The 22,178-nt window shown below is 44.9% G+C and overlaps 10 non-coding genes across 10 annotated transcripts; all 10 read right to left on the bottom strand.

Moving 5' to 3' along the window:
- Window positions 1-433: 433 nt before the first annotated feature.
- On the bottom strand, window positions 434-624 carry LOC142716020 (U2 spliceosomal RNA). The gene has a single exon (XR_012871326.1). It is a non-coding gene; the product is annotated as a U2 spliceosomal RNA (small nuclear RNA).
- A 1,288-nt stretch (window positions 625-1,912) lies between these two features.
- Window positions 1,913-2,103, bottom strand: LOC142716019 (U2 spliceosomal RNA). Its single transcript, XR_012871325.1, has one exon. It is a non-coding gene; the product is annotated as a U2 spliceosomal RNA (small nuclear RNA).
- A 1,296-nt stretch (window positions 2,104-3,399) lies between these two features.
- Window positions 3,400-3,590, bottom strand: LOC142716018 (U2 spliceosomal RNA). The gene has a single exon (XR_012871324.1). It is a non-coding gene; the product is annotated as a U2 spliceosomal RNA (small nuclear RNA).
- Window positions 3,591-4,894: 1,304 nt separating this feature from the next.
- On the bottom strand, window positions 4,895-5,085 carry LOC142716017 (U2 spliceosomal RNA). Its single transcript, XR_012871323.1, has one exon. It is a non-coding gene; the product is annotated as a U2 spliceosomal RNA (small nuclear RNA).
- A 1,296-nt stretch (window positions 5,086-6,381) lies between these two features.
- LOC142715898 (U2 spliceosomal RNA) lies at window positions 6,382-6,572 on the bottom strand. The gene has a single exon (XR_012871216.1). It is a non-coding gene; the product is annotated as a U2 spliceosomal RNA (small nuclear RNA).
- A 1,288-nt stretch (window positions 6,573-7,860) lies between these two features.
- LOC142716016 (U2 spliceosomal RNA) lies at window positions 7,861-8,051 on the bottom strand. Its single transcript, XR_012871322.1, has one exon. It is a non-coding gene; the product is annotated as a U2 spliceosomal RNA (small nuclear RNA).
- Window positions 8,052-9,339: 1,288 nt separating this feature from the next.
- LOC142716013 (U2 spliceosomal RNA) lies at window positions 9,340-9,530 on the bottom strand. Its single transcript, XR_012871320.1, has one exon. It is a non-coding gene; the product is annotated as a U2 spliceosomal RNA (small nuclear RNA).
- Window positions 9,531-10,818: 1,288 nt separating this feature from the next.
- On the bottom strand, window positions 10,819-11,009 carry LOC142716012 (U2 spliceosomal RNA). The gene has a single exon (XR_012871319.1). It is a non-coding gene; the product is annotated as a U2 spliceosomal RNA (small nuclear RNA).
- Window positions 11,010-20,373: 9,364 nt separating this feature from the next.
- LOC142716011 (U2 spliceosomal RNA) lies at window positions 20,374-20,564 on the bottom strand. The gene has a single exon (XR_012871318.1). It is a non-coding gene; the product is annotated as a U2 spliceosomal RNA (small nuclear RNA).
- A 1,276-nt stretch (window positions 20,565-21,840) lies between these two features.
- LOC142716010 (U2 spliceosomal RNA) lies at window positions 21,841-22,031 on the bottom strand. The gene has a single exon (XR_012871317.1). It is a non-coding gene; the product is annotated as a U2 spliceosomal RNA (small nuclear RNA).
- Window positions 22,032-22,178: the final 147 nt, after the last annotated feature.

Below are 22,178 nucleotides of genomic sequence, written 5' to 3'. Positions count from 1 at the left end.
GGGCAGGCGAGCGGGCGGGCTGCTTTATTGGCTGTTTGCTGTTCCCCTACTCCACTCCACTATTTGACTGTTGTGCTGCATCAATCAATCAATCAATCAATCAATCAATCAATCAATCAATCAATCAATCAATCAGTGGCTGGCTCAGGTGCAGCTCTTTAACTTACCTAAAAGGGAGGGCGGAGAGAAGACAAGGAAGGTGAATGAGGTGTTCCAATGTGAAATGCCGGAAACACAGAAACACAGACGACACACAACAAGAGGTGGCAATCTATTCATTAATTGCATTTAATCAATGAGCTCATTATCACTCATGCATTGTCCAACAGGTGTTGAAATAATGGGATTAAAAGGGGAGATCCCTTCAGAAAGACAGAAACAATAGCAAAGACAAAAAACACTTTTGGAATCTGCTTTTAGTCAACACATAAGGAAAGGGTGCACCGGTCCTGGAAATACTGCAATACCAGGTCAATGCGTGGAGTGGACAGAGCAAGCTCTATTTCCATCTCCCTGTTCTAAAAATCCATTTAATATATGGTCCCCAGATAGGGGACGTATCAGATATTAAACTGATAAGAACAGATACTACACTTGATCTTAGCCAAAAGGCCGAGAAGCGATAACCCGAACGGGCCGCGCGTTGCCCGAGCCTGCCCGATACTGCTGTTCAGCCCTTGCAGCGATTCAGCCTACTTCTAGGCAATTCCATGGGGCCCTGCAGGCTCACACACTCACAGCTACACGGGAGGTGAATAAAGGCCGGAGAGGAAGCCAGACAGGATTTGCTTCTTTTGCTTGCACCACAATGCAGTGCTGAAAGAGGAGGAATCTACATAAAAACGCCTTCCTGGCAACGCCCAAATGCCCTGCTGCCATGCAGATAAACACTGGCAGCGGCAGCAAGTGCATGCCCACAGCCACCCCTTGTTCCTTCACACCTTGTATCAGCTGTAATCCAGTCCAGTCCAGTGCTGCCTGCTGAGCAGCACTGACCAACACTGCCTGGGCCCAGGCTTTTATCTCTGAGGCCCCATTATGATGTCAGAAAGCTGGCTCTGGAATCCTGAGGGCTCCACTATGACACGTGCAAAGTTCCGTCTGAACTTTATATAAGACGGTGAGGCTCAGTCAGTCACTCAGTGTTGCCTGAGAGGGCAACACTGCAACAGCCGGCCGCCAGGCTGTCTTTTTTTTGCACAGCTAGTTGCCTCCAGGAGGCCACAAGAGGGAGACAAGGGACTGCAAAATGGAAAATAGGCATCCACCAACTTTACAGACAACTTCTCCTTGCTCCTACAACCTCCATCCTTGCACAGTTTGTTATTCTTCTAGGTAACATAGTAACAAATCCAAATTGCTGCTCTCTTTGTAGGCAAGCAAGGCTTTGTTGCAACTGCAATTCTTACTTCTTCTTGAAATGTAGGGACGACAGTACATTCCATCACATCCATCTAGTGTACACAGGTAGGTCCATTGTGGCGGGCAGGCGAGCGGGCGGGCTGCTTTATTGGCTGTTTGCTGTTCCCCTACTCCACTCCACTATTTGACTGTTGTGCTGCATCAATCAATCAATCAATCAATCAATCAATCAATCAATCAATCAATCAATCAGTGGCTGGCTCAGGTGCAGCTCTTTAACTTACCTAAAAGGGAGGGCGGAGAGAAGACAAGGAAGGTGAATGAGGTGTTCCAATGTGAAATGCCGGAAACACAGAAACACAGACGACACACAACAAGAGGTGGCAATCTATTCATTAATTGCATTTAATCAATGAGCTCATTATCACTCATGCATTGTCCAACAGGTGTTGAAATAATGGGATTAAAAGGGGAGATCCCTTCAGAAAGACAGAAACAATAGCAAAGACAAAAAACACTTTTGGAATCTGCTTTTAGTCAACACATAAGGAAAGGGTGCACCGGTCCTGGAAATACTGCAATACCAGGTCAATGCGTGGAGTGGACAGAGCAAGCTCTATTTCCATCTCCCTGTTCTAAAAATCCATTTAATATATGGTCCCCAGATAGGGGACGTATCAGATATTAAACTGATAAGAACAGATACTACACTTGATCTTAGCCAAAAGGCCGAGAAGCGATAACCCGAACGGGCCGCGCGTTGCCCGAGCCTGCCCGATACTGCTGTTCAGCCCTTGCAGCGATTCAGCCTACTTCTAGGCAATTCCATGGGGCCCTGCAGGCTCACACACTCACAGCTACACGGGAGGTGAATAAAGGGCGGAGAGGAAGCCAGACAGGATTTGCTTCTTTTGCTTGCACCACAATGCAGTGCTGAAAGAGGAGGAATCTACATAAAAACGCCTTCCTGGCAACGCCCAAATGCCCTGCTGCCATGCAGATAAACACTGGCAGCGGCAGCAAGTGCATGCCCACAGCCACCCCTTGTTCCTTCACACCTTGTATCAGCTGTAATCCAGTCCAGTCCAGTGCTGCCTGCTGAGCAGCACTGACCAACACTGCCTGGGCCCAGGCTTTTATCTCTGAGGCCCCATTATGATGTCAGAAAGCTGGCTCTGGAATCCTGAGGGCTCCACTATGACACGTGCAAAGTTCCGTCTGAACTTTATATAAGACGGTGAGGCTCAGTCAGTCACTCAGTGTTGCCTGAGAGGGCAACACTGCAACAGCCGGCCGCCAGGCTGTCTTTTTTTTGCACAGCTAGTTGCCTCCAGGAGGCCACAAGAGGGAGACAAGGGACTGCAAAATGGAAAATAGGCATCCACCAACTTTACAGACAACTTCTCCTTGCTCCTACAACCTCCATCCTTGCACAGTTTGTTATTCTTCTAGGTAACATAGTAACAAATCCAAATTGCTGCTCTCTTTGTAGGCAAGCAAGGCTTTGTTGCAACTGCAATTCTTACTTCTTCTTGAAATGTAGGGACGACAGTACATTCCATCACATCCATCTAGTGTACACAGGTAGGTCCATTGTGGCGGGCAGGCGAGCGGGCGGGCTGCTTTATTGGCTGTTTGCTGTTCCCCTACTCCACTCCACTATTTGACTGTTGTGCTGCATCAATCAATCAATCAATCAATCAATCAATCAATCAATCAATCAATCAATCAATCAATCAGTGGCTGGCTCAGGTGCAGCTCTTTAACTTACCTAAAAGGGAGGGCGGAGAGAAGACAAGGAAGGTGAATGAGGTGTTCCAATGTGAAATGCCGGAAACACAGAAACACAGACGACACACAACAAGAGGTGGCAATCTATTCATTAATTGCATTTAATCAATGAGCTCATTATCACTCATGCATTGTCCAACAGGTGTTGAAATAATGGGATTAAAAGGGGAGATCCCTTCAGAAAGACAGAAACAATAGCAAAGACAAAAAACACTTTTGGAATCTGCTTTTAGTCAACACATAAGGAAAGGGTGCACCGGTCCTGGAAATACTGCAATACCAGGTCAATGCGTGGAGTGGACAGAGCAAGCTCTATTTCCATCTCCCTGTTCTAAAAATCCATTTAATATATGGTCCCCAGATAGGGGACGTATCAGATATTAAACTGATAAGAACAGATACTACACTTGATCTTAGCCAAAAGGCCGAGAAGCGATAACCCGAACGGGCCGCGCGTTGCCCGAGCCTGCCCGATACTGCTGTTCAGCCCTTGCAGCGATTCAGCCTACTTCTAGGCAATTCCATGGGGCCCTGCAGGCTCACACACTCACAGCTACACGGGAGGTGAATAAAGGCCGGAGAGGAAGCCAGACAGGATTTGCTTCTTTTGCTTGCACCACAATGCAGTGCTGAAAGAGGAGGAATCTACATAAAAACGCCTTCCTGGCAACGCCCAAATGCCCTGCTGCCATGCAGATAAACACTGGCAGCGGCAGCAAGTGCATGCCCACAGCCACCCCTTGTTCCTTCACACCTTGTATCAGCTGTAATCCAGTCCAGTCCAGTGCTGCCTGCTGAGCAGCACTGACCAACACTGCCTGGGCCCAGGCTTTTATCTCTGAGGCCCCATTATGATGTCAGAAAGCTGGCTCTGGAATCCTGAGGGCTCCACTATGACACGTGCAAAGTTCCGTCTGAACTTTATATAAGACGGTGAGGCTCAGTCAGTCACTCAGTGTTGCCTGAGAGGGCAACACTGCAACAGCCGGCCGCCAGGCTGTCTTTTTTTTGCACAGCTAGTTGCCTCCAGGAGGCCACAAGAGGGAGACAAGGGACTGCAAAATGGAAAATAGGCATCCACCAACTTTACAGACAACTTCTCCTTGCTCCTACAACCTCCATCCTTGCACAGTTTGTTATTCTTCTAGGTAACATAGTAACAAATCCAAATTGCTGCTCTCTTTGTAGGCAAGCAAGGCTTTGTTGCAACTGCAATTCTTACTTCTTCTTGAAATGTAGGGACGACAGTACATTCCATCACATCCATCTAGTGTACACAGGTAGGTCCATTGTGGCGGGCAGGCGAGCGGGCGGGCTGCTTTATTGGCTGTTTGCTGTTCCCCTACTCCACTCCACTATTTGACTGTTGTGCTGCATCAATCAATCAATCAATCAATCAATCAATCAATCAATCAATCAATCAATCAATCAATCAATCAATCAGTGGCTGGCTCAGGTGCAGCTCTTTAACTTACCTAAAAGGGAGGGCGGAGAGAAGACAAGGAAGGTGAATGAGGTGTTCCAATGTGAAATGCCGGAAACACAGAAACACAGACGACACACAACAAGAGGTGGCAATCTATTCATTAATTGCATTTAATCAATGAGCTCATTATCACTCATGCATTGTCCAACAGGTGTTGAAATAATGGGATTAAAAGGGGAGATCCCTTCAGAAAGACAGAAACAATAGCAAAGACAAAAAACACTTTTGGAATCTGCTTTTAGTCAACACATAAGGAAAGGGTGCACCGGTCCTGGAAATACTGCAATACCAGGTCAATGCGTGGAGTGGACAGAGCAAGCTCTATTTCCATCTCCCTGTTCTAAAAATCCATTTAATATATGGTCCCCAGATAGGGGACGTATCAGATATTAAACTGATAAGAACAGATACTACACTTGATCTTAGCCAAAAGGCCGAGAAGCGATAACCCGAACGGGCCGCGCGTTGCCCGAGCCTGCCCGATACTGCTGTTCAGCCCTTGCAGCGATTCAGCCTACTTCTAGGCAATTCCATGGGGCCCTGCAGGCTCACACACTCACAGCTACATGGGAGGTGAATAAAGGCCGGAGAGGAAGCCAGACAGGATTTGCTTCTTTTGCTTGCACCACAATGCAGTGCTGAAAGAGGAGGAATCTACATAAAAACGCCTTCCTGGCAACGCCCAAATGCCCTGCTGCCATGCAGATAAACACTGGCAGCGGCAGCAAGTGCATGCCCACAGCCACCCCTTGTTCCTTCACACCTTGTATCAGCTGTAATCCAGTCCAGTCCAGTGCTGCCTGCTGAGCAGCACTGACCAACACTGCCTGGGCCCAGGCTTTTATCTCTGAGGCCCCATTATGATGTCAGAAAGCTGGCTCTGGAATCCTGAGGGCTCCACTATGACACGTGCAAAGTTCCGTCTGAACTTTATATAAGACGGTGAGGCTCAGTCAGTCACTCAGTGTTGCCTGAGAGGGCAACACTGCAACAGCCGGCCGCCAGGCTGTCTTTTTTTTGCACAGCTAGTTGCCTCCAGGAGGCCACAAGAGGGAGACAAGGGACTGCAAAATGGAAAATAGGCATCCACCAACTTTACAGACAACTTCTCCTTGCTCCTACAACCTCCATCCTTGCACAGTTTGTTATTCTTCTAGGTAACATAGTAACAAATCCAAATTGCTGCTCTCTTTGTAGGCAAGCAAGGCTTTGTTGCAACTGCAATTCTTACTTCTTCTTGAAATGTAGGGACGACAGTACATTCCATCACATCCATCTAGTGTACACAGGTAGGTCCATTGTGGCGGGCAGGCGAGCGGGCGGGCTGCTTTATTGGCTGTTTGCTGTTCCCCTACTCCACTCCACTATTTGACTGTTGTGCTGCATCAATCAATCAATCAATCAATCAATCAATCAATCAATCAATCAATCAATCAATCAATCAGTGGCTGGCTCAGGTGCAGCTCTTTAACTTACCTAAAAGGGAGGGCGGAGAGAAGACAAGGAAGGTGAATGAGGTGTTCCAATGTGAAATGCCGGAAACACAGAAACACAGACGACACACAACAAGAGGTGGCAATCTATTCATTAATTGCATTTAATCAATGAGCTCATTATCACTCATGCATTGTCCAACAGGTGTTGAAATAATGGGATTAAAAGGGGAGATCCCTTCAGAAAGACAGAAACAATAGCAAAGACAAAAAACACTTTTGGAATCTGCTTTTAGTCAACACATAAGGAAAGGGTGCACCGGTCCTGGAAATACTGCAATACCAGGTCAATGCGTGGAGTGGACAGAGCAAGCTCTATTTCCATCTCCCTGTTCTAAAAATCCATTTAATATATGGTCCCCAGATAGGGGACATATCAGATATTAAACTGATAAGAACAGATACTACACTTGATCTTAGCCAAAAGGCCGAGAAGCGATAACCCGAACGGGCCGCGCGTTGCCCGAGCCTGCCCGATACTGCTGTTCAGCCCTTGCAGCGATTCAGCCTACTTCTAGGCAATTCCATGGGGCCCTGCAGGCTCACACACTCACAGCTACACGGGAGGTGAATAAAGGCCGGAGAGGAAGCCAGACAGGATTTGCTTCTTTTGCTTGCACCACAATGCAGTGCTGAAAGAGGAGGAATCTACATAAAAACGCCTTCCTGGCAACGCCCAAATGCCCTGCTGCCATGCAGATAAACACTGGCAGCGGCAGCAAGTGCATGCCCACAGCCACCCCTTGTTCCTTCACACCTTGTATCAGCTGTAATCCAGTCCAGTCCAGTGCTGCCTGCTGAGCAGCACTGACCAACACTGCCTGGGCCCAGGCTTTTATCTCTGAGGCCCCATTATGATGTCAGAAAGCTGGCTCTGGAATCCTGAGGGCTCCACTATGACACGTGCAAAGTTCCGTCTGAACTTTATATAAGACGGTGAGGCTCAGTCAGTCACTCAGTGTTGCCTGAGAGGGCAACACTGCAACAGCCGGCCGCCAGGCTGTCTTTTTTTTGCACAGCTAGTTGCCTCCAGGAGGCCACAAGAGGGAGACAAGGGACTGCAAAATGGAAAATAGGCATCCACCAACTTTACAGACAACTTCTCCTTGCTCCTACAACCTCCATCCTTGCACAGTTTGTTATTCTTCTAGGTAACATAGTAACAAATCCAAATTGCTGCTCTCTTTGTAGGCAAGCAAGGCTTTGTTGCAACTGCAATTCTTACTTCTTCTTGAAATGTAGGGACGACAGTACATTCCATCACATCCATCTAGTGTACACAGGTAGGTCCATTGTGGCGGGCAGGCGAGCGGGCGGGCTGCTTTATTGGCTGTTTGCTGTTCCCCTACTCCACTCCACTATTTGACTGTTGTGCTGCATCAATCAATCAATCAATCAATCAATCAATCAATCAATCAATCAATCAATCAGTGGCTGGCTCAGGTGCAGCTCTTTAACTTACCTAAAAGGGAGGGCGGAGAGAAGACAAGGAAGGTGAATGAGGTGTTCCAATGTGAAATGCCGGAAACACAGAAACACAGACGACACACAACAAGAGGTGGCAATCTATTCATTAATTGCATTTAATCAATGAGCTCATTATCACTCATGCATTGTCCAACAGGTGTTGAAATAATGGGATTAAAAGGGGAGATCCCTTCAGAAAGACAGAAACAATAGCAAAGACAAAAAACACTTTTGGAATCTGCTTTTAGTCAACACATAAGGAAAGGGTGCACCGGTCCTGGAAATACTGCAATACCAGGTCAATGCGTGGAGTGGACAGAGCAAGCTCTATTTCCATCTCCCTGTTCTAAAAATCCATTTAATATATGGTCCCCAGATAGGGGACGTATCAGATATTAAACTGATAAGAACAGATACTACACTTGATCTTAGCCAAAAGGCCGAGAAGCGATAACCCGAACGGGCCGCGCGTTGCCCGAGCCTGCCCGATACTGCTGTTCAGCCCTTGCAGCGATTCAGCCTACTTCTAGGCAATTCCATGGGGCCCTGCAGGCTCACACACTCACAGCTACACGGGAGGTGAATAAAGGCCGGAGAGGAAGCCAGACAGGATTTGCTTCTTTTGCTTGCACCACAATGCAGTGCTGAAAGAGGAGGAATCTACATAAAAACGCCTTCCTGGCAACGCCCAAATGCCCTGCTGCCATGCAGATAAACACTGGCAGCGGCAGCAAGTGCATGCCCACAGCCACCCCTTGTTCCTTCACACCTTGTATCAGCTGTAATCCAGTCCAGTCCAGTGCTGCCTGCTGAGCAGCACTGACCAACACTGCCTGGGCCCAGGCTTTTATCTCTGAGGCCCCATTATGATGTCAGAAAGCTGGCTCTGGAATCCTGAGGGCTCCACTATGACACGTGCAAAGTTCCGTCTGAACTTTATATAAGACGGTGAGGCTCAGTCAGTCACTCAGTGTTGCCTGAGAGGGCAACACTGCAACAGCCGGCCGCCAGGCTGTCTTTTTTTTGCACAGCTAGTTGCCTCCAGGAGGCCACAAGAGGGAGACAAGGGACTGCAAAATGGAAAATAGGCATCCACCAACTTTACAGACAACTTCTCCTTGCTCCTACAACCTCCATCCTTGCACAGTTTGTTATTCTTCTAGGTAACATAGTAACAAATCCAAATTGCTGCTCTCTTTGTAGGCAAGCAAGGCTTTGTTGCAACTGCAATTCTTACTTCTTCTTGAAATGTAGGGACGACAGTACATTCCATCACATCCATCTAGTGTACACAGGTAGGTCCATTGTGGCGGGCAGGCGAGCGGGCGGGCTGCTTTATTGGCTGTTTGCTGTTCCCCTACTCCACTCCACTATTTGACTGTTGTGCTGCATCAATCAATCAATCAATCAATCAATCAATCAATCAATCAATCAATCAATCAGTGGCTGGCTCAGGTGCAGCTCTTTAACTTACCTAAAAGGGAGGGCGGAGAGAAGACAAGGAAGGTGAATGAGGTGTTCCAATGTGAAATGCCGGAAACACAGAAACACAGACGACACACAACAAGAGGTGGCAATCTATTCATTAATTGCATTTAATCAATGAGCTCATTATCACTCATGCATTGTCCAACAGGTGTTGAAATAATGGGATTAAAAGGGGAGATCCCTTCAGAAAGACAGAAACAATAGCAAAGACAAAAAACACTTTTGGAATCTGCTTTTAGTCAACACATAAGGAAAGGGTGCACCGGTCCTGGAAATACTGCAATACCAGGTCAATGCGTGGAGTGGACAGAGCAAGCTCTATTTCCATCTCCCTGTTCTAAAAATCCATTTAATATATGGTCCCCAGATAGGGGACGTATCAGATATTAAACTGATAAGAACAGATACTACACTTGATCTTAGCCAAAAGGCCGAGAAGCGATAACCCGAACGGGCCGCGCGTTGCCCGAGCCTGCCCGATACTGCTGTTCAGCCCTTGCAGCGATTCAGCCTACTTCTAGGCAATTCCATGGGGCCCTGCAGGCTCACACACTCACAGCTACACGGGAGGTGAATAAAGGGCGGAGAGGAAGCCAGACAGGATTTGCTTCTTTTGCTTGCACCACAATGCAGTGCTGAAAGAGGAGGAATCTACATAAAAACGCCTTCCTGGCAACGCCCAAATGCCCTGCTGCCATGCAGATAAACACTGGCAGCGGCAGCAAGTGCATGCCCACAGCCACCCCTTGTTCCTTCACACCTTGTATCAGCTGTAATCCAGTCCAGTCCAGTGCTGCCTGCTGAGCAGCACTGACCAACACTGCCTGGGCCCAGGCTTTTATCTCTGAGGCCCCATTATGATGTCAGAAAGCTGGCTCTGGAATCCTGAGGGCTCCACTATGACACGTGCAAAGTTCCGTCTGAACTTTATATAAGACGGTGAGGCTCAGTCAGTCACTCAGTGTTGCCTGAGAGGGCAACACTGCAACAGCCGGCCGCCAGGCTGTCTTTTTTTTGCACAGCTAGTTGCCTCCAGGAGGCCACAAGAGGGAGACAAGGGACTGCAAAATGGAAAATAGGCATCCACCAACTTTACAGACAACTTCTCCTTGCTCCTACAACCTCCATCCTTGCACAGTTTGTTATTCTTCTAGGTAACATAGTAACAAATCCAAATTGCTGCTCTCTTTGTAGGCAAGCAAGGCTTTGTTGCAACTGCAATTCTTACTTCTTCTTGAAATGTAGGGACGACAGTACATTCCATCACATCCATCTAGTGTACACAGGTAGGTCCATTGTGGCGGGCAGGCGAGCGGGCGGGCTGCTTTATTGGCTGTTTGCTGTTCCCCTACTCCACTCCACTATTTGACTGTTGTGCTGCATCAATCAATCAATCAATCAATCAATCAATCAATCAATCAATCAATCAATCAGTGGCTGGCTCAGGTGCAGCTCTTTAACTTACCTAAAAGGGAGGGCGGAGAGAAGACAAGGAAGGTGAATGAGGTGTTCCAATGTGAAATGCCGGAAACACAGAAACACAGACGACACACAACAAGAGGTGGCAATCTATTCATTAATTGCATTTAATCAATGAGCTCATTATCACTCATGCATTGTCCAACAGGTGTTGAAATAATGGGATTAAAAGGGGAGATCCCTTCAGAAAGACAGAAACAATAGCAAAGACAAAAAACACTTTTGGAATCTGCTTTTAGTCAACACATAAGGAAAGGGTGCACCGGTCCTGGAAATACTGCAATACCAGGTCAATGCGTGGAGTGGACAGAGCAAGCTCTATTTCCATCTCCCTGTTCTAAAAATCCATTTAATATATGGTCCCCAGATAGGGGACGTATCAGATATTAAACTGATAAGAACAGATACTACACTTGATCTTAGCCAAAAGGCCGAGAAGCGATAACCCGAACGGGCCGCGCGTTGCCCGAGCCTGCCCGATACTGCTGTTCAGCCCTTGCAGCGATTCAGCCTACTTCTAGGCAATTCCATGGGGCCCTGCAGGCTCACACACTCACAGCTACACGGGAGGTGAATAAAGGCCGGAGAGGAAGCCAGACAGGATTTGCTTCTTTTGCTTGCACCACAATGCAGTGCTGAAAGAGGAGGAATCTACATAAAAACGCCTTCCTGGCAACGCCCAAATGCCCTGCTGCCATGCAGATAAACACTGGCAGCGGCAGCAAGTGCATGCCCACAGCCACCCCTTGTTCCTTCACACCTTGTATCAGCTGTAATCCAGTCCAGTCCAGTGCTGCCTGCTGAGCAGCACTGACCAACACTGCCTGGGCCCAGGCTTTTATCTCTGAGGCCCCATTATGATGTCAGAAAGCTGGCTCTGGAATCCTGAGGGCTCCACTATGACACGTGCAAAGTTCCGTCTGAACTTTATATAAGACGGTGAGGCTCAGTCAGTCACTCAGTGTTGCCTGAGAGGGCAACACTGCAACAGCCGGCCGCCAGGCTGTCTTTTTTTTGCACAGCTAGTTGCCTCCAGGAGGCCACAAGAGGGAGACAAGGGACTGCAAAATGGAAAATAGGCATCCACCAACTTTACAGACAACTTCTCCTTGCTCCTACAACCTCCATCCTTGCACAGTTTGTTATTCTTCTAGGTAACATAGTAACAAATCCAAATTGCTGCTCTCTTTGTAGGCAAGCAAGGCTTTGTTGCAACTGCAATTCTTACTTCTTCTTGAAATGTAGGGACGACAGTACATTCCATCACATCCATCTAGTGTACACAGGTAGGTCCATTGTGGCGGGCAGGCGAGCGGGCGGGCTGCTTTATTGGCTGTTTGCTGTTCCCCTACTCCACTCCACTATTTGACTGTTGTGATGGTATAGAACAACCTATAATCAATGATATAAGTGTAATGTATGTACTACTTCAAGGTAGAAGGATAAACGTGTATATATTTTGGGTATTATTGAAAGGTTATGGAATGTGATAATCTGCAGATGTTCTGCCGAAACTGGAAATTGCGAATTCATTATGTTATGAGGGTACTACCAGGAACTAGGGAGTCTGTTTACAGACTTTTTGGGTTCTGGGCGTACAGCCAAGATAGATATGGGTAGAACACCGGATTAAAAATTAGATGTAAGGAATAAGAACAATGAATGTAGAGATAAGAATAATGAGGAAAGAAACCACAAGAATGTATATGTGTCTGCACATAATTATATGATATTTTTACTATATAAACTCTGTGTCTCTGCAAATAAAGTCAGAAGTATTTTTGCCTTGAGAAACGTCTCAGTGTGTCTTTGCTTCTCCGAGCTCGCACCCCCCCCACCTGATTTGAACCTGCATGGAGATCAAGGCGTAACGTGACCTCATTGCGATCACAGAAATTGGCGCCCGAAACAGGGACTTGACCAGAAGGACGGCACCCCACCTAGGGGATCTCCCGGGACTAGAGTGGCGACTCTCCAGACTAAGGAACGGGCAGACCACAGCTGCAGCAAGGTAAGAAGACTTAATTCTTACAAACTCTGCTCTGCACCTTCCTGTCTGGTAGGTCACCTTCCCGGTAGTACTCCTGAGGAATAGAGGGGCCACATGAGGGTATTTTTAGTGTAAAAATCTGGTCAAGTCTATATGTAATCCTACCCTCAGGATAAAGTGCCTGATCTCCATGACAGTATTTGTATGAATGTTGTAGAAACCCAGTTTTGTGTCACAAATGCATTTTAGAATAAGGAAATTGTTTTTTGGAAAAAAACTTCCGATAATCCGGCAAATTACCAGAAACATGTGTACATGCTTCAGGTGACTATGGGGATTATGATAGGCTAAATTTAAGCCCGGAAATCGAAAATTTTGTGCAATCTGATAATCCGGAAAAATGCCGAAAATGTGTGTACAGCATTGAGGTACTTGCAGAGATTATCATGCACTGATTTTCAGCTCAAAATTCCAGAATTTTCTGCAATCTGATAATCCGGCATGTCAAATGAATAGCTTGATTTTACGTTTGCCTTGTTATTTGGATTAGGAATATTTGTCATATTACTCTTATGGTGTGGAGGATATCTCCTTGAGTGGTGTCTCAGACGAAGAAAGTAAGCTAGTTATAAAAGGAATTTAATTCTCTGGCCAGAGTAGAAGAAGGTTTAAAAGGGTTTTGAGGGGATAAGTAACTGTATAAAATAGGTGAGAAAGGTAGTGTGGGACTTTCCCTAACAGCCAATAGCCATAGTGTTTGTTAGTGAAGATAAAAACTGAGAGAGAAGGGTAAGAGTCCCCTCCATCATAGCAGGGCTATGGGAAACAGTCACGGCAAACGAGAGTTTGAGGTATGGCATATGGGTGAGCAAGCACCTGTTAAAAGGGTGTAAGCTTACTAGGGGATCGTAAATCCAGAAATTCACCTATCAGGAAAACTACCCCCTACATAACTTAGGGTCTGCCTTTAGGCGACCACTTATAACTAGACAATGGGGAACTGGTGTCCCTATTAAGTACGGAAATTAGAAACTGTCTAAAACAGATGAGAATGGAATTCGTCTGTCAGCTAAAATCTGTAACAAGAGTAAGTACGGAAACTAGAAACTGTATAAAACAGATGAGAATGGAATTCATCTGTCAGTAGCTAGAATCTGTAACAAGAGTATGAGATGAGCACCCCAAAGGACAAACCGCCAAACAGGTAGTAGCAGAAAGAGAAGGTAAAAAGGCAACGCAGGGAACAAAAAAAAAAAAAAAATTTAATGAAAGCATGTGGTCTAGAATCCCATGGACGGTTAGACGCAGAAAAATGGAATGAATGTTGTGACACAAAACGTGGATGGTTGAAAGATAAAAAGTTACAGGGGAAAGCAGAAGCATGGAGAAAAGTGTCAGAAGAAGTAGTACGAGGAGGTTGTCAGAGGAAATTCATATTTTATAAAGTAAAGTTTAAAGCAAAGGAAGTGATAGAAGTAATAGTTGTTTTAATGTTGCAAATGACCTTATAGTAAATTCCCATATGGTATAATTTAGAATCAACTAGTGTGACAAGAGAAGGGGGAGGTGAAGAACAGCTGCTAGTGAGATAAGAAATGTAATCTTGTTCTTGAAATGAATGGACACAACATTAAATGCTGATATAGATATTTTGTATGACTTTGTGTCATTTTGTAGATTGAATCAGGAAAAGTGATAAATGTAATAATGTATAAGCAGTCCTTCACAGCCAAACCACCAGACACCTCTGTCTTATATTATGAGACCCTTGATCCTGTCATACATTCTGCACAGAGTGCAGAGTTGCTTGCCCTGATCAAGGCATGTAAACTGGCAGAGGGAAAAAGAGGAGGGCGGCTCCAAGCCGCAGATTGGGCAAAAGGTATTCTGGAGAACAAAGGGAAGTTGGAAGGTAGAAAGTTGATGAAAAGTGCTTTAGAGGGATTTGCAGAAGAGGAAGTTAGGAATAAGAAATGTATTGTATGTATTAGAGAACAGGACCAGCCGACGCCCGGTAATGGCGTCCGTACCTCATGTTGAGTGTGTCCTCATTGTTGGTGGGAAACCCCCTGCGCACTGTTTCCAAGGGGAGAGGCTGCCCCCCCTGCCCCTGATGTGGCCACGCCCGGCCCATCCAAATCAGTATGAAATAATCACCTTGTTAATTTTGTCATTTGTAGTGTTTTTTCTATTTACAGAAGTTCCAGTCTAGTTCACTGATGAAACAACACGTCATCATAATATAGAGATGGTGGCCGTCAGATTGTACTGTTAAACATTAACGTAGATAATTCCTATACAATGGTGTGATGAATGATTGCAGATACGTATGTTGTTTTGCCGGCATTGAAAGTGTTAAGATTGTGAGAAGTTGTGAGAAATGAGTTTGTGACCCCCCTCCCTCCCCCCTAAAGTGTGCTGTGTTTGGGAGGAGGAGGAGGGGGGCTGACTGGGTGCAGTCTGCAGGGCTGATGAGACAAAGGGATCTCAATATGCACTGCTGAGATATATATATATCAGTAATGTCTACAAACTGAAATAAATTTCTTCTCTTTTGCGCAAGCGCTGTTGGTTATAAAAGTTACGATATTTATGTGTTATGATGTGATCAGATTTCATGTGTTTTGATGTTAATTCAGATGTATTAAACTACAGATATTGTGAGACACGGGGTATTGAAAATGTATGTGCCCCCACCGTTATACTGTTTATTGGTTTGCAGTAATTAATGTTATCAGAGATAATATTTTCTGTTTTATTGAATAACTAACTACAATTGTTCTATTTTTGATTTCACATAGAAATTATGTCATTGTAAAGATCAAATGTTTGTCAGGAAAAAGTCATTTTTGTTTCAGGCTGTTGTACATTACAAGGGGTTAAATTAGTGTTATGTTGAGATGTAGTTTTGAACTCTGCTACATCACTCTCGCAGAGTCCACAAAGGGGGGAAGGGTGAAGGAACTGATCAGGTACAATTTTGGTTTATGTGTAAGAGACCATCCCCCTCCAGCAAAGTTACACAGGAGGCGATGTGACGTCACTCACACAAGTTTTTATGGATTTAGATGAGGGAGAAGGCAAAACAAAATTTGTCTGGACATTGTTAATTTGATGTAAAGTTTTTGGGAATGTTTTATTTTTATTAATCAAGTATTTGCAGAACCTGATAAAAGTGAGATTCTCAAAGTATTCTGCATTATCAGCTGAATGAGGAGGAGTTGTGTTTGGTAGCGGCTTGTGACACCAATCCATGGAGTACCTCTACGCAAGCATATACTTTGTACAGGATATGCAGTAGCCACCGAAGATGTAGTCCTAGAAGCAGCCTCCTTACCAGCGTCCCGCTCAGCACAAGAAGCGGAGCTTAAGGCCCTGGCAGCAGCATGCCAACATGCAGAAGGAAAGACAGCAAATATATACACTGACTCTCGATATGCTTTTGGGATTGCACACGATTATGGCGCCATATGGAGGGCAAGACAGTTTTTGACCTCTGCAGGTACACCTGTAAAGAATGCAGACTTTGTAAAATACTTGATGGAGACCCTGATGTTACCCACAGAAGTAGCAGTAGTAAACAATAAAAGCTCACACTAAGGTGAGTTCACCAGAGACAAAAGGAAATGCTTTGGCAGACCAAGCCGCAAAAACAAGCAGCACAGAAGCTACCCGTGTTAGCAGCCGTATGTCAGATAAAAGATCCAGAGGAAACAAGACCAGCTGTAAGCCCGGAACTACTGCAAAAACTTCAAGGACAAGCAACAGAAGAAGAAAAAGACAAGTGGACGGCCCAAGGAGCAACGCTACGAAAAGATGGCTTCTGGCAATGCCAGAATAAACTGTGCCTGCCTAAGACAATGTTCCCAATGATGGCCCAGATAACACATGGAGAGACACACCAGTCAAAAACGGCAATGATGGACTTGGTAAACAAGGTGTGGTATGCTCCAGGGTTTAGTGTGATGGCCAGCAGTTTTACACAAGGATGCATGATCTGTGCAACACATAATATTGGAAGAACTGTAAAAGTACCACAGAAGCACACACCCAGACCAATTTACCCATTCCAGAGACTACAGATAGACTATATTCAATTACCAAAAGTCGGTACCTATGAGTATGTGCTTGTTTGTATTGATCTCTTTTCAGGATGGCCAGAAGCATTTCCAGTAACCAAAGCTACAGCCGTAGCCACAGCAAAGAAACTGATCAACGAGGTGGTGTGCAGATATGGAGTTCCAGAGGTGAACAAGAGCGACAGAGGAACTCATTTTACGGGTGAAATCATGAACTATGTGTTGTCAGCTCTAGGCATAAGTCAAGCCCTACATACACCATACCATCCACAGAGCAGTGGGAAGGTTGAGAGACTAAATGGGACTCTCAAATTGAAAATCCAAAAAGCAATGGTAGAAACCGGGAAACCATGGACCGAGTGTCTACCATTAGCCTTGTTCTCAGTAAGATACACGCCCACAAAAAGAACAGGTCTCAGCCCATATGAGATCTTATTTGGGTCGGCTCCCAGATTAGGATGTTATTTTCCATAGGTGCTCCAAATGCAGTATGGTAGACTAACAGATTATGTATCAACGCTGAACAAACAATTGAACAAGGTGCATGCACAAGTTTTTGCTTCCATTCCAGATCCTGATTCAGTTGAAGGGACGCATAAGCTAGAACCAGGAGATTGGGTCGTTGTCAAAAGACACGTGAGGAAAAGTCTAGACCCAAGATTTGACGGACCGTTTCAAGTCCTTTTCAAGTTTTGCTCGTTACAAGCACCTCAGTGAAGCTCGAAGGAAAGGCAAGCTGGATTCACGCCAGTCATTGTAAAAAGGTTCTTCAGCCAGAAGAATGAAGATCTTTGCGGTTGTTGCGGCGGTTGTTGCGTGTGCTCTTATACAAAAAGGCAGAACTGCTACTCCTGTACACGTAATCAGTACAGAATCACTGGAACAGTTCAGGACAGGGTGGGCGAATGCCACAGTGGATAGAAAGCAGGGTAACTACACCTGTAAGGCCAATGCCCCGTGTTATACTACAAATGTGACTACAACCGAAGGGACTTGGAAAAAAGGACCACATGGAGGGACTGTGTACCTTCACATAGACAAAACAGCCAACATTAGCATACAAGAAGAGACGCCGCGGCTGTTGTTTTGTTGTTATGAACCAGATTTACAGTATCGACAGAAATATACAACCAGTAAAAATAGAAACAAAATGATAAATAAGACTTATGAAAGATGCAACAAGGAGAGGCTCAACTCTACGATTGTAATAAAAGAGACTGATGGGATGATATTATGTATGAATAATAGCCAAATAAGAAATAGAAGATATTTTGTATTCTTGATAACAATTTGAAGAGATAGTTTTAAGCCACATATAACAGTACAAAGTCTGGAAAGAATCGCACACATTTGTAAGAGCGCTGTAACCCAACAGCAGAAAAAGAATGTACACTTCAATATTTCCTTCCCTGAATCCCCCAGCTGTCATAGACAAAATAGAGAATGGTATGACCCGCTATTAGGAGGGGTAGGAACGGGATTAGGAGTATTGAATGGTATACAGGTAGAAACAGTTATGAACAAATGAAATTCAGTGGGAGACGACACATCTACTGCATTAAGGAGAGGTGCCTCATGGTTACCTACTACCTTTGACTTACAGCAAAAAGGGTTAGCTATAGATGAACTATTTCTAAATGTTTTTAATGAAAGTATGCTAACCGAATATAGAACATTACAGAATGTATCAACTTTAGTAAATTGGACAGTATGTACGCTTAAAACGATGTGGCAACAAGAACAGATGAATAATTGTAAGAATAAATTGTTTAGTAGTCATGTTAGGCAATGGACAGACATTCTGCCCATAGGAGAGAGAAATGATACGTGGTTATTGTTCCAGCCTGAGTATACTGAGTGTACACCTAAATGGTGTGCAGGAAGACTAATAGCATTTCATGTGAAAAATCCTACTCTATTATGCAAATTTATTGTTATACCAATGGTAATGATTGATCCGGTGACATTATTAGGACAATATTGGATGCCGGAAATGAAAGGAACACACATAGATTCTCAAAATAAGACAAGGAATATAGATTTGTGCCAGTTAACAGAGCAAGGATATGTATGTAATCAACAGTCAGGGATATATGAACCCTGTCTAATGCAGCACCAGGATAATGTATGCGCACTCACTATAATCCCACAAGCTAACCTACAGGTTTATATTGAAGTAGGTCCACAGCATGTATGTTTAGTAACTAACGACAAGCAGACCCTTAGCCAGTTTAATCTTATAGGACCATTTTCAGGATGTCTATACAATGTGACGCATTTGACTTGGGGGAACCAAACTATAGTGTTCCTGCCTACTTTAGAAGAAATAATGTCCACTGTGTGGGTACCTGAACCTTTGCCCTATGGAAATTTTAGTTTGCCACTGGAAGAGTTAAAACAAGTGTTACAAAAGTCTAAAGACGTAAAGAAATTGATAGCAGCCCATAATGTAACTCTAAGTAAAGTGAAAGTATTGGCTACAATAGCAGCTAAGGAAGTAATAAATTTATCGTCAGCAATTAAAGATGCAATGCCCATCACTGGTATGACGTATTTACAGGATTTTCCCCCACTGCCACTAAGATATTGCATGTGCTTTTCCAACCGTTGATTTGCTTAATGATATTATTTGTATTGCTTACATGTTTCAATTGTTATGCATTTTGCAAGATAAGGGAAGCATTCAATCAGAGGCCTATACATTATGATGAAAGAGTGTTGTGAGATTACCCCACCTACATACCTGTGTGAATCAAGTGAAGAAATGGATCGAAGCCTTGCTATCAGGAGATAGAAGTAGCATTGGAATTTAGGTGTTGGTAAAATCACAAAAGGAGGGATTGTGATGGTATAGAACAACCTATAATCAATGATATAAGTGTAATGTATGTACTACTTCAAGGTAGAAGGATAAACGTGTATATATTTTGGGTATTATTGAAAGGTTATGGAATGTGATAATCTGCAGATGTTCTGCCGAAACTGGAAATTGCGAATTCATTATGTTATGAGGGTACTACCAGGAACTAGGGAGTCTGTTTACAGACTTTTTGGGTTCTGGGCGTACAGCCAAGATAGATATGGGTAGAACACCGGATTAAAAATTAGATGTAAGGAATAAGAACAATGAATGTAGAGATAAGAATAATGAGGAAAGAAACCACAAGAATGTATATGTGTCTGCACATAATTATATGATATTTTTACTATATAAACTCTGTGTCTCTGCAAATAAAGTCAGAAGTATTTTTGCCTTGAGAAACGTCTCAGTGTGTCTTTGCTTCTCCGAGCTCGCACCCCCCCCACCTGATTTGAACCTGCATGGAGATCAAGGCGTAACGTGACCTCATTGCGATCACACTGTTGTGCTGCATCAATCAATCAATCAATCAATCAATCAATCAATCAATCAATCAATCAATCAATCAATCAATCAATCAGTGGCTGGCTCAGGTGCAGCTCTTTAACTTACCTAAAAGGGAGGGCGGAGAGAAGACAAGGAAGGTGAATGAGGTGTTCCAATGTGAAATGCCGGAAACACAGAAACACAGACGACACACAACAAGAGGTGGCAATCTATTCATTAATTGCATTTAATCAATGAGCTCATTATCACTCATGCATTGTCCAACAGGTGTTGAAATAATGGGATTAAAAGGGGAGATCCCTTCAGAAAGACAGAAACAATAGCAAAGACAAAAAACACTTTTGGAATCTGCTTTTAGTCAACACATAAGGAAAGGGTGCACCGGTCCTGGAAATACTGCAATACCAGGTCAATGCGTGGAGTGGACAGAGCAAGCTCTATTTCCATCTCCCTGTTCTAAAAATCCATTTAATATATGGTCCCCAGATAGGGGACGTATCAGATATTAAACTGATAAGAACAGATACTACACTTGATCTTAGCCAAAAGGCCGAGAAGCGATAACCCGAACGGGCCGCGCGTTGCCCGAGCCTGCCCGATACTGCTGTTCAGCCCTTGCAGCGATTCAGCCTACTTCTAGGCAATTCCATGGGGCCCTGCAGGCTCACACACTCACAGCTACATGGGAGGTGAATAAAGGCCGGAGAGGAAGCCAGACAGGATTTGCTTCTTTTGCTTGCACCACAATGCAGTGCTGAAAGAGGAGGAATCTACATAAAAACGCCTTCCTGGCAACGCCCAAATGCCCTGCTGCCATGCAGATAAACACTGGCAGCGGCAGCAAGTGCATGCCCACAGCCACCCCTTGTTCCTTCACACCTTGTATCAGCTGTAATCCAGTCCAGTCCAGTGCTGCCTGCTGAGCAGCACTGACCAACACTGCCTGGGCCCAGGCTTTTATCTCTGAGGCCCCATTATGATGTCAGAAAGCTGGCTCTGGAATCCTGAGGGCTCCACTATGACACGTGCAAAGTTCCGTCTGAACTTTATATAAGACGGTGAGGCTCAGTCAGTCACTCAGTGTTGCCTGAGAGGGCAACACTGCAACAGCCGGCCGCCAGGCTGTCTTTTTTTTGCACAGCTAGTTGCCTCCAGGAGGCCACAAGAGGGAGACAAGGGACTGCAAAATGGAAAATAGGCATCCACCAACTTTACAGACAACTTCTCCTTGCTCCTACAACCTCCATCCTTGCACAGTTTGTTATTCTTCTAGGTAACATAGTAACAAATCCAAATTGCTGCTCTCTTTGTAGGCAAGCAAGGCTTTGTTGCAACTGCAATTCTTACTTCTTCTTGAAATGTAGGGACGACAGTACATTCCATCACATCCATCTAGTGTACACAGGTAGGTCCATTGTGGCGGGCAGGCGAGCGGGCGGGCTGCTTTATTGGCTGTTTGCTGTTCCCCTACTCCACTCCACTATTTGACTGTTGTGCTGCATCAATCAATCAATCAATCAATCAATCAATCAATCAATCAATCAATCAATCAATCAATCAATCAGTGGCTGGCTAAAAGGGAGGGCGGAGAGAAGACAAGGAAGGTGAATGAGGTGTTCCAATGTGAAATGCCGGAAACACAGAAACACAGACGACACACAACAAGAGGTGGCAATCTATTCATTAATTGCATTTAATCAATGAGCTCATTATCACTCATGCATTGTCCAACAGGTGTTGAAATAATGGGATTAAAAGGGGAGATCCCTTCAGAAAGACAGAAACAATAGCAAAGACAAAAAACACTTTTGGAATCTGCTTTTAGTCAACACATAAGGAAAGGGTGCACCGGTCCTGGAAATACTGCAATACCAGGTCAATGCGTGGAGTGGACAGAGCAAGCTCTATTTCCATCTCCCTGTTCTAAAAATCCATTTAATATATGGTCCCCAGATAGGGGACGTATCAGATATTAAACTGATAAGAACAGATACTACACTTGATCTTAGCCAAAAGGCCGAGAAGCGATAACCCGAACGGGCCGCGCGTTGCCCGAGCCTGCCCGATACTGCTGTTCAGCCCTTGCAGCGATTCAGCCTACTTCTAGGCAATTCCATGGGGCCCTGCAGGCTCACACACTCACAGCTACACGGGAGGTGAATAAAGGCCGGAGAGG

This window comes from Rhinoderma darwinii, unplaced genomic scaffold (assembly GCF_050947455.1).
Source record: "Rhinoderma darwinii isolate aRhiDar2 unplaced genomic scaffold, aRhiDar2.hap1 Scaffold_446, whole genome shotgun sequence".
In the NCBI taxonomy this organism is placed as follows: Eukaryota; Metazoa; Chordata; class Amphibia; order Anura; family Rhinodermatidae; genus Rhinoderma; species Rhinoderma darwinii.
Note: the sequence above shows the minus strand (reverse complement) of the source record. Positions and strands in the feature narration are given on the sequence as shown.